The sequence below is a fragment of the Strigops habroptila genome, chromosome 10 (assembly GCF_004027225.2).
Source record: "Strigops habroptila isolate Jane chromosome 10, bStrHab1.2.pri, whole genome shotgun sequence".
Classification (NCBI taxonomy): Eukaryota; Metazoa; Chordata; class Aves; order Psittaciformes; family Psittacidae; genus Strigops; species Strigops habroptila.
The window spans coordinates 9,566,617-9,582,466 of NC_046359.1; the positions used below are offsets into that span (position 1 = coordinate 9,566,617).

General features: G+C 36.5%; 1 protein-coding gene across 18 annotated transcripts in view; it reads left to right on the forward strand.

Annotated features, from left to right (window-relative positions):
* The window catches only part of QKI (QKI, KH domain containing RNA binding), a 151,418-nt gene that overhangs the window by 103,392 nt on the left and 32,176 nt on the right, over positions 1–15,850 (forward strand). The window lies entirely within an intron of this gene.

Here is a 15,850-nt window from a genome sequence, read left to right on the forward strand (position 1 = left end):
TTATTTTGTAATACTCTAGTGATCTTTAAAGTGCCTCATCCCAGATAAAATTATTCCACAGAACAGAATACTATTTTTAAGAGATACTATTTTTTGGGGGGGTTTTGCCTGGATTTTTTGCCATTTTTAGATACAGATGCAGATCACCTTTAAAAGGCAATGCTGAACTGTTAACAAATACTAGCTTTCTCACTTTTCAGTGTAAGGATGTTTATGTTCAAGGCTGGGGAAATATGACATGCTTTTATGTTTCACTTTGAGGTGATTGTGATACTTTAAGAAAAGAAGGTATGTTTTCTTAGATCATCACATTGAACACCTTCCAACAAGAACAAAACCCTTTGGGATATGCTGTCAATATGCTGGGGAAAAATAAACATAGTGCAACTGGAAAATGGATTATCTTTCTCATTTGCTGAATATATAAACTGCCTTCTGCACAGCCAGATGACTTAAAGCCTTTTGGAGGAACCAGAATTACCCTGTGAGAACCTTTCTCTTAGATCTGCTCTGCATTCTCACTCAAAGTAAGGGGATTCAGGGTGGCTGTATAGCACATCCCATGCCATTAGCTTCCATCTTGTTATTTTTACCACCAGTTTTGTGCCATTATAAAAATAAATTGCATCTTTTTCAGTGGAGGAAAAGAATTTCCATGTTGCAAGGAAATAGTGAGATTATCCTGTGAAAGAAAGTAGTAGGTGGTATTAAAATGACCGAATGATTTTGGGTGCTTAGTGAATGCTAATAGATGCTGGCTATGAGGGAGCTTGTGGTAACATATGCAGTCTCTATAAGCATATTTATTCAAAATGCATGTTTAAAAGTTACCAAAGATCAGATATGCCTGAGAAGTTTGGGCAGTGCTTATTACATGTGCAAGAGTTAAAAGTCCCTTGGCTCTCATTTCTGAAAATTATGCCTTGTTGAAACAAGCAAGTGTAGTACCCACTAAGGAATTAATATATAGGTGAACTCATGTGTAGTACATACCAATGAATTAGTATATAGGTGAACTTGCTTTTTGTACTGCCTAGTGCATCTGTTCAATTAGTATAAAATAATGGCTGCTTAAGCAGATTATGGTTTCAGGCAGTTTGAGAGTTGAAAAATTCTGGGTTAGGATACAAATTGAAAACTTCTGTGAAGGAAGCCATAAACCTTTAAATAATCTGGTTAAGCATGAGGGGTGAAAAATAAATCCTAGCTAATTACAATGAGATGTGGGAAAGCTGTGAATGCTGGAAGATTCCAGAGATGCTCTAAGAATGGAAAATTGGGAATTCCCTTTCACATGGTAGAATACCTGCAACTATGATTGTTTTCCTAATAAATGTCAGAGGATTAAAATTTGTAAATTACATTAATGTATTTTTGGTTTTAGCTCCATCTACCTTGAATAAAATTTGAGATTATATAGGAGAAAAAATACAGTCTCATTCCTGCCCTATAGTGGCAATGCTTTGCTTTTCTGAGATACGTTTCAGAAAAGCAGGCTAGTGTTAGAGATGGGAATGAGTTATTAATTTCTCGAAATAATCAGTTATTTTTATACTGAAGGTATTAAAAAGTCTAATTACATTTTATAGCAACAGTGCACAAATAGGCACATTTCTTAAATAGATTTCCATTTTGAAACTACTTGGGTGAACAGAGACTATTTCAGTAGTAAAATGTGTTTCGTTTCTTTATGAATCTGGATCGCTAGTGTTTTTTTTTTTTCCTTGTGGATGTGGATTATTAATTTCCCTTTACACTTGCTGTTGGATTCGTTCCAAGATGGTGGTATAGTCAAACAGTTTTTCTTTAGAAATAAAAAGCACAACTTGAGGCAGACTGGCTGAACAAGCCAATTTTTTCCAGAAGGAGGAAAACAGGATTTTTTTTTTTTTTTTTTTTATTTTTAAATATATTATTATTTTGTATTTAATTTACATTTCTTTGGTATGATTTTTTTTTATTATTATTATTATTATTATTTATTTTGGCTGTACTTCATGTTCTGTGGGATTCTTTTCTTATACTTCAGTGAGATTCTGGTCATTAGCTGGGACCTGCAAGATAATATGGTACTACCTCTTTCATGTTTATCTCTGAAGTAAAACAGGAAGAATAAAGCAGTCTGCAGGCTTTTGGGATCTCATTGAGCTGTACCATTCTCATGCCTTCTGAAGTGAATCCTACAGGTTATTGATCTGTTTTCATTGTGAGAGCGCTGAGAGTTTATTTGTTATTTGCAAGAGCTCAGTAAGGATGGGCAGTTCTCTTGCAAAGGAAAGACAAAAGATGCTCTGGATTGTGCACTGCAGAATGTAAGAAACAACTTGGAGCCTGTGTAAGAGAATGTACATAATAATTAAGTATAGCATACTGAGTTACAGTGTCATTAAGGGTTTGGAATTACTCTTTAAGGTCCTAGGCAGTAGGGCTGAATTCCTCTGCTAGAAATATGTAAGGCTTTTACATGTTCTAAGAAGTCTTGAATAAACTCATCTAGCTAATGTGTTTTCTAGATGTTCTTTTAGTTACAGAGATGTCTCTCTAATTATTAATTCGTGTTTATACTAACTGGTTTTTATATAGGATGAGACATACAACAATTCAAATTTCAATACGTATTTGATGCATAACATCAACTGCATACACTTTTAAGCCCTTTTTCCTTTGACTCCACATTCTTCCTTTCAGAGGAAAAGATCGTATTTCTGGCTTCTACTTAACTATTCCAATTGGTCTGGAATCAGTGTTTTTCAAGTTCTTTGTATTGCTCTTCCTCCATCAGGACAGCTGTAGTTTTACTTGGTTGATGCCTCCATCTTGTCTGAAGACAACTGCAATACAGTATTAACCAGTGATGCTCCCTGTCAAACTGTGTGTGTCATTTGCCACTACAATAATGGAATTATAAGGTTGTGATGGTTGGGAAATAATGTTTCTGTAGAAGATTGTTTAATATTGTTAGTACATTAGGTTCTTGCCTGTAATAGTGATTTTTAGACTTTTCAGTCTTGAGTATCTTTAAATTTAGTTGTATGGTCTTCATTTTTACCTTAAGAACTTTGTGTGCTGTGAATTCCATAGCAAAAACCTGATACAGTAGAAAAAATGCTAAGAATTCTTAATAGTGCTTTAGTTAAACAAAAAAAAAAGTGGATATTGTAGTATTGCTGTACATAATTTGCCCTGTAGCAAAAACTAGCAAAAGCTTGAAAATGGAAATGTGTTAGGGGATTATTTGTCTTATCCATCTAAAAAGCCACAATAAATTCTGCATGCAAGTTTGACTTTCCTGAATAGTTCTAATTCACTCCTGCATGGCGTGCTGGTTTTATTTTTTTGCCTTCACAAGTGAGAATATAGTGCCACCTTCTATAGCCTCCCTGTTGAAATGTTGGTCATGGTGTTCAATCCATTGTCTGCTGCTTTTTCAATTAAAGTTATGAAATGAGTAAGTGATACAGTAACAGAAAAAGGACACTGCTGTCCTTAAAAGCTTTTTAGGAAATTCCTGCATTACATCTGTTTTGTCAGTTCAGATGCACGTGTCTCATAGTGCACATCATGTAAATGATCAAAAGGGGAGCTCTGTAGGTAGAGTAATGAAGCAGCCAAGCTGCTTTGGAGTGACTGCTAGATGACGCGTGGTAAACTTTTTGGTGTGGAAGAGAAGTGATAGTGTGTTATTTTTAGTAGTGTGAAGCAGACTTAATGTTTCCATGATACATTATGAACCATGAACCAAGGGCTGCTGCAGTCCTGCCATTCCTTTATGATTTGCTGTTCCTGCTTCCTGTTTAGCATCAGAAAGTACTGGCCTTCATCTGACTGTGTAGCTAGCCCATTTGGTGGAGAGCTTAACCTTGGATTAACTGACTTGTTATGGAGTCAGTTTTATTTTAGCACTGACAGAAGTGATGGAATGAGAACACGGAGCCTGGGAAAGATGGGATAGCAGCAGACCATCCTTAAATAAATATAACCTTCTGTAGAACTGCGAGTATGTTCTAGGATGAGAACAAAATAATCAGACGCTCCCTGTAGTAGAATATGATGGTGGAAAACAAAAGAGGAAAGCCGTACTTGTGTATAGGCTTTCCTCTTCTGTTTCCCACTGTCCAGTATGTCTAATACTGGTAATTTCAGTAGCTTATTCACAAGTTGAATAAAGTATTAGTTATGTTGAGCAGTCCTTCAGTAAGTTCTGGTATACATTTTAACGGTCTTACTCTGCTGAAAGTTCTTACTGTAATGGAAGCCTGGGGAGACATTGTATAAAGAGTAGAAATTAGTTGTCCTGCACTTTTATACCAAATATTAACAAGACTGTATTAAGGAGCTCAGATCATTTTATGTTCAAGTTCTATTGGCAGTGGTTTCTGGAGGGATCTTAGCAACTGCAAAGATTTTTGTGTGAAGTAATAGTAAAGTACAGTAAACATTTCCCTTTTCCAGCTATTTAAAGCATTCTTTACTGCCAGCGTTAGTTTGGAAATCTAGGTTTCTAATTATACAAAAATAAAGCTTGTCATAGAAGCATCTGTGGTTTAATGCTGACTGATGATTTATAGTCATCAAGTTGCTCTACATTATGCTGTTTTGACGTCAGACCACAGAAAATTCTAACCTTTGGAAAAGTGCCCAGAGTTTTTCAGCTACTATTCAATAGAAAACTCAAATGTTTCTTTTTTAAACCAGTAAAGAAATGCTTGAGCTTTCAGTGAAGGACTAGTAAGATTTCCTTTTATAAGTTGTTTATAGGCTAAGGCTTTAATATGGCAATGTTCTGCACCCTGTTATCACGAGAAACATAGACGGGCATGATATAGGAGATGGAAGTGAAGTATTTTAAATAGCTTACATAATTGTGGACTCGGCCATTGGTAACACACTTTCTGTTAAACTGGAGAGTGGTGAACTGTCCTGGAAAATGAAAAATTAGATGAGAGATTACTGGAAAGTTGCATTGCTTGGAACACCAGTTATTAATGAGAGGCAGTTAAGACTCTAGGTTTTTGGGGGGTTTTGTGTGTTGTGGGAAATGGTATGTTTTGGGGTTGTTTTGGTTTTTATCTTAATACCTTATGTATTTTAGCAAGTATTTTAAAAGCTCTGCCTTGTTTTCAAACATACTTGCTTTCTACATTTTCGGTGTTACCACTATTAGCTAATTTTTAATATTTCCACAACATCTAGAAAGTGAAGTATGTTTTCAATTCCAAATCACTTGGAGTTACTTTGTGGAAGGAAATCCAAACACCCATCGCATCTTAGGAAAAAGTCAGGGGTCTGGACACTATATCCAGTCCTTTGATATTGCAGCCTTTTATAAATGGATTGGAAGATGTGAAGTTTTCTTTTTGACCAAACACAGCTGTAGATACTAAGAATGTCAGTTGCTTTGTTTATAATAAACAAATTCAGCCTTTGATGGATACTTTCCTAGTCTTAAAAACTGTACATTGCAAATCTTTTTATGAGACTGAAAAAAATCAGCCCCTTAAATCCACCATTTGCAGTTGGCAAGAGATCATTTGTCTTAAGGTTATTTTTAGTATTTTTGATGAAAGCTAGTTTTCAATGGTGTAATTGCATGCATCACTATGCTTTCGTCTTAGAAGTAGCTTCTTCAGGATTTCTTCACTCTCATATGTCCTAGTATGAAAACAGAATTTGAACTTTGACTACTCTGGCTTTCTTGGCAGCTATAGTAACTATACTGGTACAGTTGCACTAACACAAGCAAATGATATCTGGAAAGGTGAAACTAGAAGGAGGAGTAGAGATTTGTCATATGTACTCACAGATACTTGAATGCTGTAGTGATAAAAGTTGTGCAAATAGTCAATTCTAGTTCTTTGATAAGACTTTTGGCTGTGTTAGGCAGCCAGTGGCCTTATTATTCTATATCTGCTAGTCTGAGCTTTTAGTTTTTAATGAGTATCTAAAGGGGGCCTACAGGAGAGCTGAAAGAGGGACTTTTTCAGGGGCATGTAGTGACAGGACGAAGAGAATGTCTTTAAACTGAGAGAGAGTAGATTCACATTAGATATAAGGAAGAAGTTCTTTACTTAGGAGGGTGGTGAGGCACTGGCACAGGTTGCCCGGAGAAGCTGTGGCTGCCTCATGCCTGGATGGGGCTTTGAGCAACAACCTGATCTGGTGGGAGATGTCCCTGTCCATGACACGGGGTTGGAATTAGATGATCTTTAAGGACCCTTCCAACCCAAATCATTCTATGATTCTGTAGCTGGTAGGATCTTACAGAAAAGTTTTGAAATGATAGCTTGCTTGCTTAGTTTGTTAGAATTTCTAATCAAAATCAGTGCAATCAATAAATATTTTATTTTTATAAATATTATCAATAAATAATAAAATCTTCATATCACTGTGCAGGAAAGTTGTTTGAGAGAGTATAACTACTTGTTTTGCCTTGGAAGATAAATTCTGAAAAACAAAGGGAACTGAAAAGAATGTCTGAATTTCTCCTGCATTTTTAACCCACTGTAATACATATGGTAGTAATGTGCTGATCTGATTTTCTGTTAATAATATTTCTTATCATTTGGAACAGTTAGACTATTGCTGTAATGTTGAGAAGAATACTGTTTTTTTTTCTTAAGCCTGCGAAACCAAGGCCTGTTTTTGCCTTTCACTAGTCACTCCTGAAATTACTGATTGGTTTCTAAAGAAGCTGCTTGGGCTTATAGGGACTCCTTTAGTGATCCTTGCAGTATGAGCTCTTCAGTCTTAGTAGATGGTGGAGAACTCTGGAAAGTGATGCTTTATTACTCAGCAGTGAGGAAAGCTTCAGGGAAATCTGATACCTTTGAAGATTGAAAGGTCCATGAGATTCAAGAAGGATACACATAAAAAAAAGAAATGGGCTTTTAAAATTCCTCTGGTCATAGAAACACTTGTTTTCCCCTATACTAGCAGAGATACTCTTCAAATAAATGTTAACTTCCTCATCTGTAAAGTCTGGAGATAGCTCTTCATGGATTTGTAAAGCACTGAGGGGTAAATGTTTACTGAAAAAAAATATTATGTGAAAGGTCATTACTGGAATGTGAATTCTTTTGTAGCAATTTGTAATTTTGCAGGTGGTCCTGAAAACAGAAGAATGAGCAAAGTTTTTTTTATACTGTAAGACTGGAGATTGTGGGGGGAACTCTGAAGTTCTTGGTGTTCATACAGAAAGTTGTACTAATAAGAAATAGTTTTTATTGATTTCAACTTGGAATTAATTTAAAATTATCTTGGAAATTGTTTTGTTGTACAAGCCTTTGTGTAAGTTTTACTTATTACTGAAATGTTTTTATGGAGGAACTTTTAAGGTATAAATATATATATCCAGCTGTTTAGCCTTTGTGCTTCAAGGCTCTAGTAAATCAGGTATTAAATAATATGTCTTCCTTAAAAATAAATAGATTAGCAGTTTCTGCAAAACTCCTAGGTGACTCTGCAAGTCACCTAGGAGTTGTGCTCAACTAGACAGCCTTAAAGGGACTCTAACAGGACCATTTGAGAAATGCCATCTCTTCTTCTTCTGTAAATCATATTGCAGTGCTTGGAAAATAAAGTGAAGCTGACATAGCAGATACAAAGCTGATACAGTGCAATTTATTCTTATTGTGCCATGCTTTTAGTTCTGTATATTTTGTGACTACTAGAAGTAATCTGTTTGTAGCAGTCCCAACATAGAAATGTTAAGCATCATTAAATAATACTTTCTTTCACTCCTTACTATAGCTGGGATTTTTAAAAAAGGTCCTAAGTGAGTCCAGTACATCTGAGGGTATAAAGGCTCTTCTAAAAATCCTAGTCTAGTTACTTTTAGGAACTTGAAAGTAAGGTATGGGTATGATAGTAATGACCAGTGGTTTAGGTTTAAAATCTAGGAATTGATTTTTACTAGAAGTCTCAAATTGATTTGGAGGCTTTAGAAATCTTTGCGAAGACAACTTCTGTGATGTTGTGATTGAGACGTTCTCTAGGTGCTGGTTTTATTTATTTTTGATGCATTTTAATCTGTTTAATCAGTTTCCTTCAAATGTGAATCACACACACCCTTCAAACCCAATTTTAAGGTTGAGGGGAACCAAGGAAACTAGATGAGTGGTTAAATGTCATTTAACGAAATGCATCCAAGGTCTAACACATCGCTTCTCTTAATAGATTAAGTAAACCGGTGGAGGTGGCTCTAGGAGCAGATGGGGGGGGGGGGGGGGGCTTACGTTTTTGGTGTTCTGGTATCAGTTTGGTTTCTTTATAAGCTTTGATTTTTACTTTAATAATTTCTTTCACCAAAGTGTCAAAATATAACCCTGTTTAAAAAGTTTAGTAGCAGGAAAACGTAACTGGTATGAAAGCAGTAAATACTGCTCCTTTGTGACTTCTCTAAACAGCTTGTACTTCAAGGGAAGGTTATGTAAAAGGTAGAAAAATAAAATTTTGTCTTTAAAGGCCTTTAGGACATCAGCCTGTTACTGAAGTGTTTTGGGTATTGTTGGTTTTGTTCGTTGTTTTTTTTTTTGGGAGGGGGTGAGTTTGTTGTTTTTTAAGTAATTTCAGAGAAAAGTCTTGAGAGTTGCAATTGTAGAAATTAAACAGTAAACATGTCTGTATTCTTCTAAAGCATTAATGTTATTAGCATGTGTTATTAATCCAGACAAGTTAAATAATACACTGAAAAACACAGAAATAATGACTTACTGGATTTCAGTGGAGGAGACTTTTTTGTTTCTAATTATCCTTTCAGTACTCCTCTCTACATACCTTCATACTCCAGAAGTCTTACTAATTAGACTAGTTCTTTTCCTGGCTTTGACCTCAAGCATATGACTACCCTTAATTTTGTCAGGAGCATTTTTTTGTTTCTGGTGATAAAAGTGCCTCAAAAGAACGTGGATGTGTGGCTCATAATCCACAGTTAAGAGGGACAAACAGTGGCACCATCTAGAAAGCATGGTTGAACTTAAAAAGTTTTTTCTGTTTTGTTTCTTGGAAAAGAGAGATTGATACAGGTAACTATTCTTACACTTGTATCAGTGTTTAATTCAGAAGAATAAAAAGATCTGGTCATGATTTGCCTCTCAGTTCTTTTTCCTACAAGAAGTAGGAAAGTTTTGTGTTCTAGTGCAGGGCTCTCCTTTCCTCTTGATACCTGAAATGTGGCATCTTAGGGATGCTAACCAGAGCATGGCTTTCCTGTCCTTTCTTGTAGATTTTAGTTCTGTACAGTTGTATAAGGGAGGTGAAGAATGTCTTAAAACCAGAGTATCATCGTGCTTGGAGAGCACTCATAATCCTGAAGGATATGATGCAAGAGAAATTGCCTTTTGTTTCACTAATGAGCACCTTGTTCAAGCACAGTTCTTCAATACATAGATCTGTTCACAGCTGGAATTTTGGAAGGAGTCTCCTAGGTCTTTTGTAGAGTCCCAGACACCTTCCGCAGTCTTTGCTACACCATGTTCTGCTGTATTTGTTCCAAATACATTGCTTTCAGAAAAGTGTAGCAACTGGTGTTTCTGAATCCTTGCTGAGTCCTGCAGCTTCCTCCACAAGATGTTCTGGGAAAAGAATGCATTAAAGGGTGTGTGAAGCAGTCTGTCACTTAGGCTTCTTTTGTTAACATCCAGACCTTGCACTCACCACTACAAGATACACAAAGAGTACCTTTGGTTGCTTCTGTGCACACTCAACAGTTCTATGTAATGACTTGCACAAAAGCCTCTGCTACGTTGTTTGCTGGTTATCTTGTCTTTCTTTAGGTAAACCAGTTGGATTTTCTTACTCCTGAGATACCCCTTACTGTTCCTAGTAAGACTGACGGTCTGTTACACTGCCTTGCCACTCTCCAATATAGAACAGATAAATTTTTGTTCTCGCTATGATTTCAGGTTCCTGGTTTCAAGAGTGTCTTTTGTTGGTGCCAACAGCATCTCTGCTGCTTCATGTACAGGCACATAGTGACGAATATTATCCATGGATCTCGAAAAGACTCATAGCTTTAGCAACTACACTTTTAATCTGTGAAAGTATTCTTATTTGCACTCTAGCATTTGTAGGTCCATTGCTTTGGGAAGGAGTTAAGAGAACCAAGTTTAAGTCAGACTTGGGATTTGGATATGTTTTCATTTCTTCCCAGTAGGCCATTTTTCCCAGAAATGACTGCTTAACCATTTCTTTACCATGAAATGTTTTCAGATTTTGTATTCTGAATCGTTAAACTGGGGAGGGATAGTTAATGTATATTAGAGTATCAGTTCCGCTAATTATATCTCTGTAACAAAACTCTTGATTAAAAATCCTTATTAATCCATATGAATTTTCTTTGTATGGCAGGAGTTTGAGATGAAATGCACTGCACTGTAAAACATATGAAAAGATGTTTGTGGTAGGGAATTTGAGTAAGTGGCATTTCTCTGATTGCTGCTTTCCTATGGTATAGTGCGTGTTTGCATTTAATTCAGTGTGTGTTTTATAATGCAGTGGATTTAGGCCATTGTACTCTTCTGTGAATCAGGATATTTTTTCAAGGCTATTTTCATTATAGTAGGTATTTCTACCTTCCAAAAATTAGTCTTTGTAAGTAGATACCAGAAGAAGCAATAAGAAACCTTCCAGGTGTGCAAGTATAAATAGGTTCAAACTGAAAAGGGCAGAGAAAACTGTTGAATACCACCTTTGAAGATCTTTCTTACTTATAATGCTTAATTATATTTTTAGACGCTAATCTCTTTTTGCAGTTACACCTTTCTGGAAGTTATCCATGTAAGTCTTAGACTGTTGAAATAAGAGCTTCCAGAAGGTTAAAAGTTGGGGCACAGATGATAATTAAAGGTGACTTGAACCTTTCTAGCAAATGGATAATTACTCTCATCATCAAACCAAGCAAACCCATACTTTTTGCTGTTGTTATTTGGTGGCTCATGGGGTAACTAAAGAAAAAAGATCAAAATTTAGTACAAAATATGATACCATACAGTGATTTTGGACACTGCCCAGGTGGGCTGATTAACTGTTTACAAATACTTAAAAATGATGAAGCAACCTAAGGGTGGTAATCTGTGTTTTAACATCACAATAAGGCATACAGAGCTCTCTGTTCATAAGCTGCCAAATGTAAGAGTATAGGATGGTCTTCAACCGAGAAAACTATCAGAAACCCCAAAATAAAAATGAAATTGTCTCCTTATTAAAATATTAACACCAGACACTAATTCTTACTTGGTTTAAATGAAGACAAATGGTATTTTTATAGTTGAATTTTGATGTCGAGCTGTCCTTAGGGAGGGTGAAAGTGGCATTCATTCATCTGTGGAAGAATTTGTATGCAGTACTTGTGAACATACTATATATTTAATATGCATAGTTGATGCCTCACATGTAATATACTTGTAAACTTCAATACCTGATGTGCTGAAGAGAACTTGCATATAAAATACTTAACAGACCTGCTTTCTTGTATGGGCTTCTGCATTATTGCTCCTCTTCAGGGGAGCTGATCTTCTGTTCTGGTTGTAGAACTTACACTGTATGTAGGGGAATATGTGTAGTGTTTGATGCTACAGTGTAGGTATGCATTGAATATTTTGCAGGCATATGAAGATATGTAACAGGTTTCTAGAACACCAGCAGGCACTTAAAAAAAAAAAAACAAACCATATGTAATTTGGGCAATCATACTTAATGCACTCAAATGCTCTTTGCATCTCAGATTACAGTGCATTACTTTAGAGCGTACCTATTCTGTGGTACTGGTCCTGACTTTAATAGCATCCTTACAGGCCACTGAATGAATTTCATGTAGAGGTCAGGTGGAGCAATATATCAGTTTCTTTTCTTGCTTTTCTGCTGATAGAAGTTTTAGGCTCTACTTCACTAACTGGGCCAGATGGGTCTGACTGCTTTCTTGGATGAGTCAGTCTACAATTAAAAGATGTTTTTAACAATACGGGTGTGTTTCATTAGAAGTGCTTCATGATAAAATTGTCTTTGGGTTTCTTGTTTGCCACTGCATATAGGATTTTAGAACTTAATCTGTTCTTAAAACAAAAATGCAGTAAGTTTAGAATGTCTCAGTATTTTTTTAGAAATGAAAGTTTAACTTTCTCAAATGTTATGAATTGAACTAATGTGGAATTTAAAATCATCCTTTGAGAAAATGAGATGTTAGCTATTACGACATTTTAGATGAAAAGAGAAAACAGACAATATCTTTGAAATTAAATGCTTCTTAACATTTTAAAAGTTGAGTTTGCTTCTGTTTGTGTAACTTTTAAGAATGTGTTTAATTTTTGCACATCTAGTTCTTTACTAGTTCTACTATATTTTCACCTGGAGAAAGGAAGAGAAGTTACGATGTTTGCTATGGTGTTCTTGTTCTAAAAGAAATGGTGATATGACCAAAACTAAGTAGTTCATAGAAAAGGTCAAAGATAGTTGTTCCTAGTCCTTTATTTTATATGAGGTCTGTCTTTTTCCAGCTACTTTCCAGAGATTTTTCTCTTTCAAAGCACTGTCCTCACCAGTGTCATAACTTATCCTGCACCAGTTTGTTGCGTTTTTCCTACAATAGTTTATTATGTAAGTGCAACTTTATTATGCGCACAGCTGCTGTTTCCTGCCTTGCTGTCATCTTGTGCTGGGCATCTGAAACAGCTTTTAGACTTGTGGTCTGCGTTCCCTGAAGTGACTCACAAAGTATCGAGTCTAATTAATTGCACGTCATCAGTGAAATATTTAGTGACTTTGCACCGTTCTTTTCCACATAGCTTTGATTTGGTACTTCCACATTTTGTTTTTAAAGAGAGAAAGGGAATCAGTAGCTTAGTGCAACTTACTTAGCATTAGTAGCTAGCTGTGCTGAAACTACAGGCCGCAGACTGTGAACTTCCACATAGATACACGGAGCTTTTTACCTACTGAAGTAAAAGGAGGCCCCAGAGCCAGTTAGCACCAGAAGATAAGGAAGGGCGCTACCCCTATCAGCAGAAGCTGCAACCTTAGAGATAAGAGGGGAAATGGCCTGCCTAGAGACAGTGAAGAGACCCAGTGGGGAACAAGATGATCCCAGGCCCCAATACTACTATCGTACCGAAGTGTCATGTGAAGGGCAGGAAGTTCAGACTGTAAGGATATAGCTGCCCAGGAATTTATTTATTCAGGGTCCCTCTCCAGAGGCACCCAGCTTGCGCTGTATCTCACCACTGTACCAAATAAATTTATTCATTGAATTCTGCCTGAGACTCTGCTCAGGGAAACCTAGGGTCAAGCCAGAGGGGGAAGTGTGAGTGTGAGTGTGTGAGTGTCTGGAGGCAACACAGGGCACCTGTCTGTTCAGTGGAGCTCCCCACCACAAAGCGACTGTTAAGTCCTAGTGGTTGAAGTCTTGGGTGGTATGAATGTGACTCCTTGATTGAGTATGTGACAAGTCCATTTTCCCTCACATGCTTGAGCTTTTTGGAGATGCATTCCTTTTTTTTTTAATCTTGATTGCCATACAGTCCTAGATCTGCTGGGCATATTACAGTTACTTTTCTTGTGATGAATACTTACTGAACTTACACATTTACAGCTAAATTGAATATTTCTTCTGTGACACTTCAGCTTATACTTCCAAAATTGCAATGCTTATGTTTAAAAAAAGGCAATAAATGTATACATGCATCCTGAGGATTTAAAGGCTAATACGGTAGTTGTAGTATAAAAATACTTCATTTCACTGCAACTATATTTTCTGATAGGAAAATGTCAAAACACTTTGAATTGTACAAGTATGTTTTTTGCTTATGGCAGTAAATGGAGGCCTGAGTGGATGCTGAGAATACTTTTTTTATTCCCCAACTGAAATGTCTGAATGAAATGTGATGATAAATACAAGAATAGACAGCATTGTGTAAACAAAATGTAACTAGGGTTCCCTATGCATATTGTAAGTCTGAAACCCTATTTCTAATGAAGAATGTTGTGAGAGTCCAACTTCAGAGCAAATGCTGGTAGGATGTATGACAGATAGGTCACCTCAGTGGGAAGCCAGTGGTAGCCATATGAAGTTAAAATAGTACTTAAATTCTGACCATCTAAAATATTGTTCATGTAAACAGATTATTTTTAAATTATTTAAGTGTATTAACTATCATGAAACAAAAGCTATTCAGGTCACGGTCAACAGTGGAAAACATAAACTGAACAAAGGTGGTATTCAACGGTTGATTCTTTTTCCTCGCTGACTGACTTCCATTTCAGAAATGTGGATTAAACGCTTAGCTTAATAAACATGTAAGTGAAGCAAATGAGAAAGTCAGGTATAAAGCGGAGGTGGGGAATGGCAAGAATACAGCGTTAAAATAAACTACTTGAATCTAGTGGATCTTTAGAATTCAGGAAAAGAGAGAAAAACCTCCGACTGAGGTCAACAAACTGTGCGCCAGTTCAGTTTCTGAATGGACCAACCGATGTAATATCCTGGTAACAGATTGTACTGGGCATGCTATATCATATGAAAGGCACATATGTTTTAAGTAAATAATGGGATGATTTATAAGCATCTTTGGTATCTGTGGCATCCATGTTTTGTTTGTCCAAGCTGATAAAGAGGTGGAGTTTAAAACAAACAAAAAAAACCCCAACCCAACAAAACACCTTGGTCTGTAGGCATGAGCATTTTCAGATGAAGTGGGAGGAGCATTGGTATTCATGTGTCTCTGAATCTTGTAGAAAAGTTTTAGCAATACATTCATGACAATAGCCTCAACCTTTTTTTTGTGCAAGTGAAGAAGTCAGTTTCAGATGTGCGTTTATGAAGGTTTAACTAAGGCATATCAATAAATGGGCTTCTTCTGTGGGTTATAAACAAGAGAGAAAGTAGAATCTTTATAAACTTATAGAAATAGTAGAATTTATTTAATCTTAAGGTTATACAGGTGAAAGGAAGTGAAGAAAAGTCATTCCCAATGGGTCATGTAGGGAAGTCAGGTTTTTATCCAAAGCATTTCCAGCTTTACACTTTGAAGAAAGGACTTGTTGGAGCCAGCACTGTCAACGTACAGTACCCCATACCTTCAAATGTGTGTCAGCCTGATTCTTACACAAAAGGAGAGAGGCTTTTCGGAGGTGGGGGGAATAAGTAAAAAATAAACAAGTTGTTACTTAGAAAAAGCCTGGCTTGAGGCCAATACCTTCCTGGAAAGGGTTATGAGATAACTTTGCAGCCATGGCCATACCAGTTAGTTTAGGGTTCTTTAAAATGCATGTTTGGTTAACCACACACCTGTGACTTCTGTCACTGATGAACTGTGCAAACCAATCACAGGCATTCTGAAGTGCAGCTCACTGGCATGGATGTTGTTCTCCATGTTAAGTGTTGCAGAAGTCCTCAAATTCAGTGCCAAAATGGCCTAACAGTACTTAGACAAATACCTTTCCTTATGCTGTCTGACTCTTTTCATTGGATGGAGCTATGATATTTAGTGGAACCTGAAATGCGGGCTTATCAAAACTAATAGAGATTCCTCAATACAGTGCATCAGGAGCTAACTAGGATAAATTGTTAAAACAGGTTTTCAAGAGAGAATCCCGTAACATTGGGGAGTTGTAGGTTATTTATAATGGAACTATGGAAGACTTAAAAATAAATAAAAACTTACAAACCTACTGTTATGTGCCAGGAACTCTTCGTGAAGAGGTCGTTGCCTCCACTGGAAAAAATACTTAAAGAGTTCATAAGTTGGTAACACTTTAGTGCATTTGCTGTCCAGTGCTAGCTTACTTTTGGGCAACTCCTGGTTTTGGTGTCTGTGCTAAACCATTGTGGTAAAGGTGGTTAGTTCTGTCGCATTCAGGA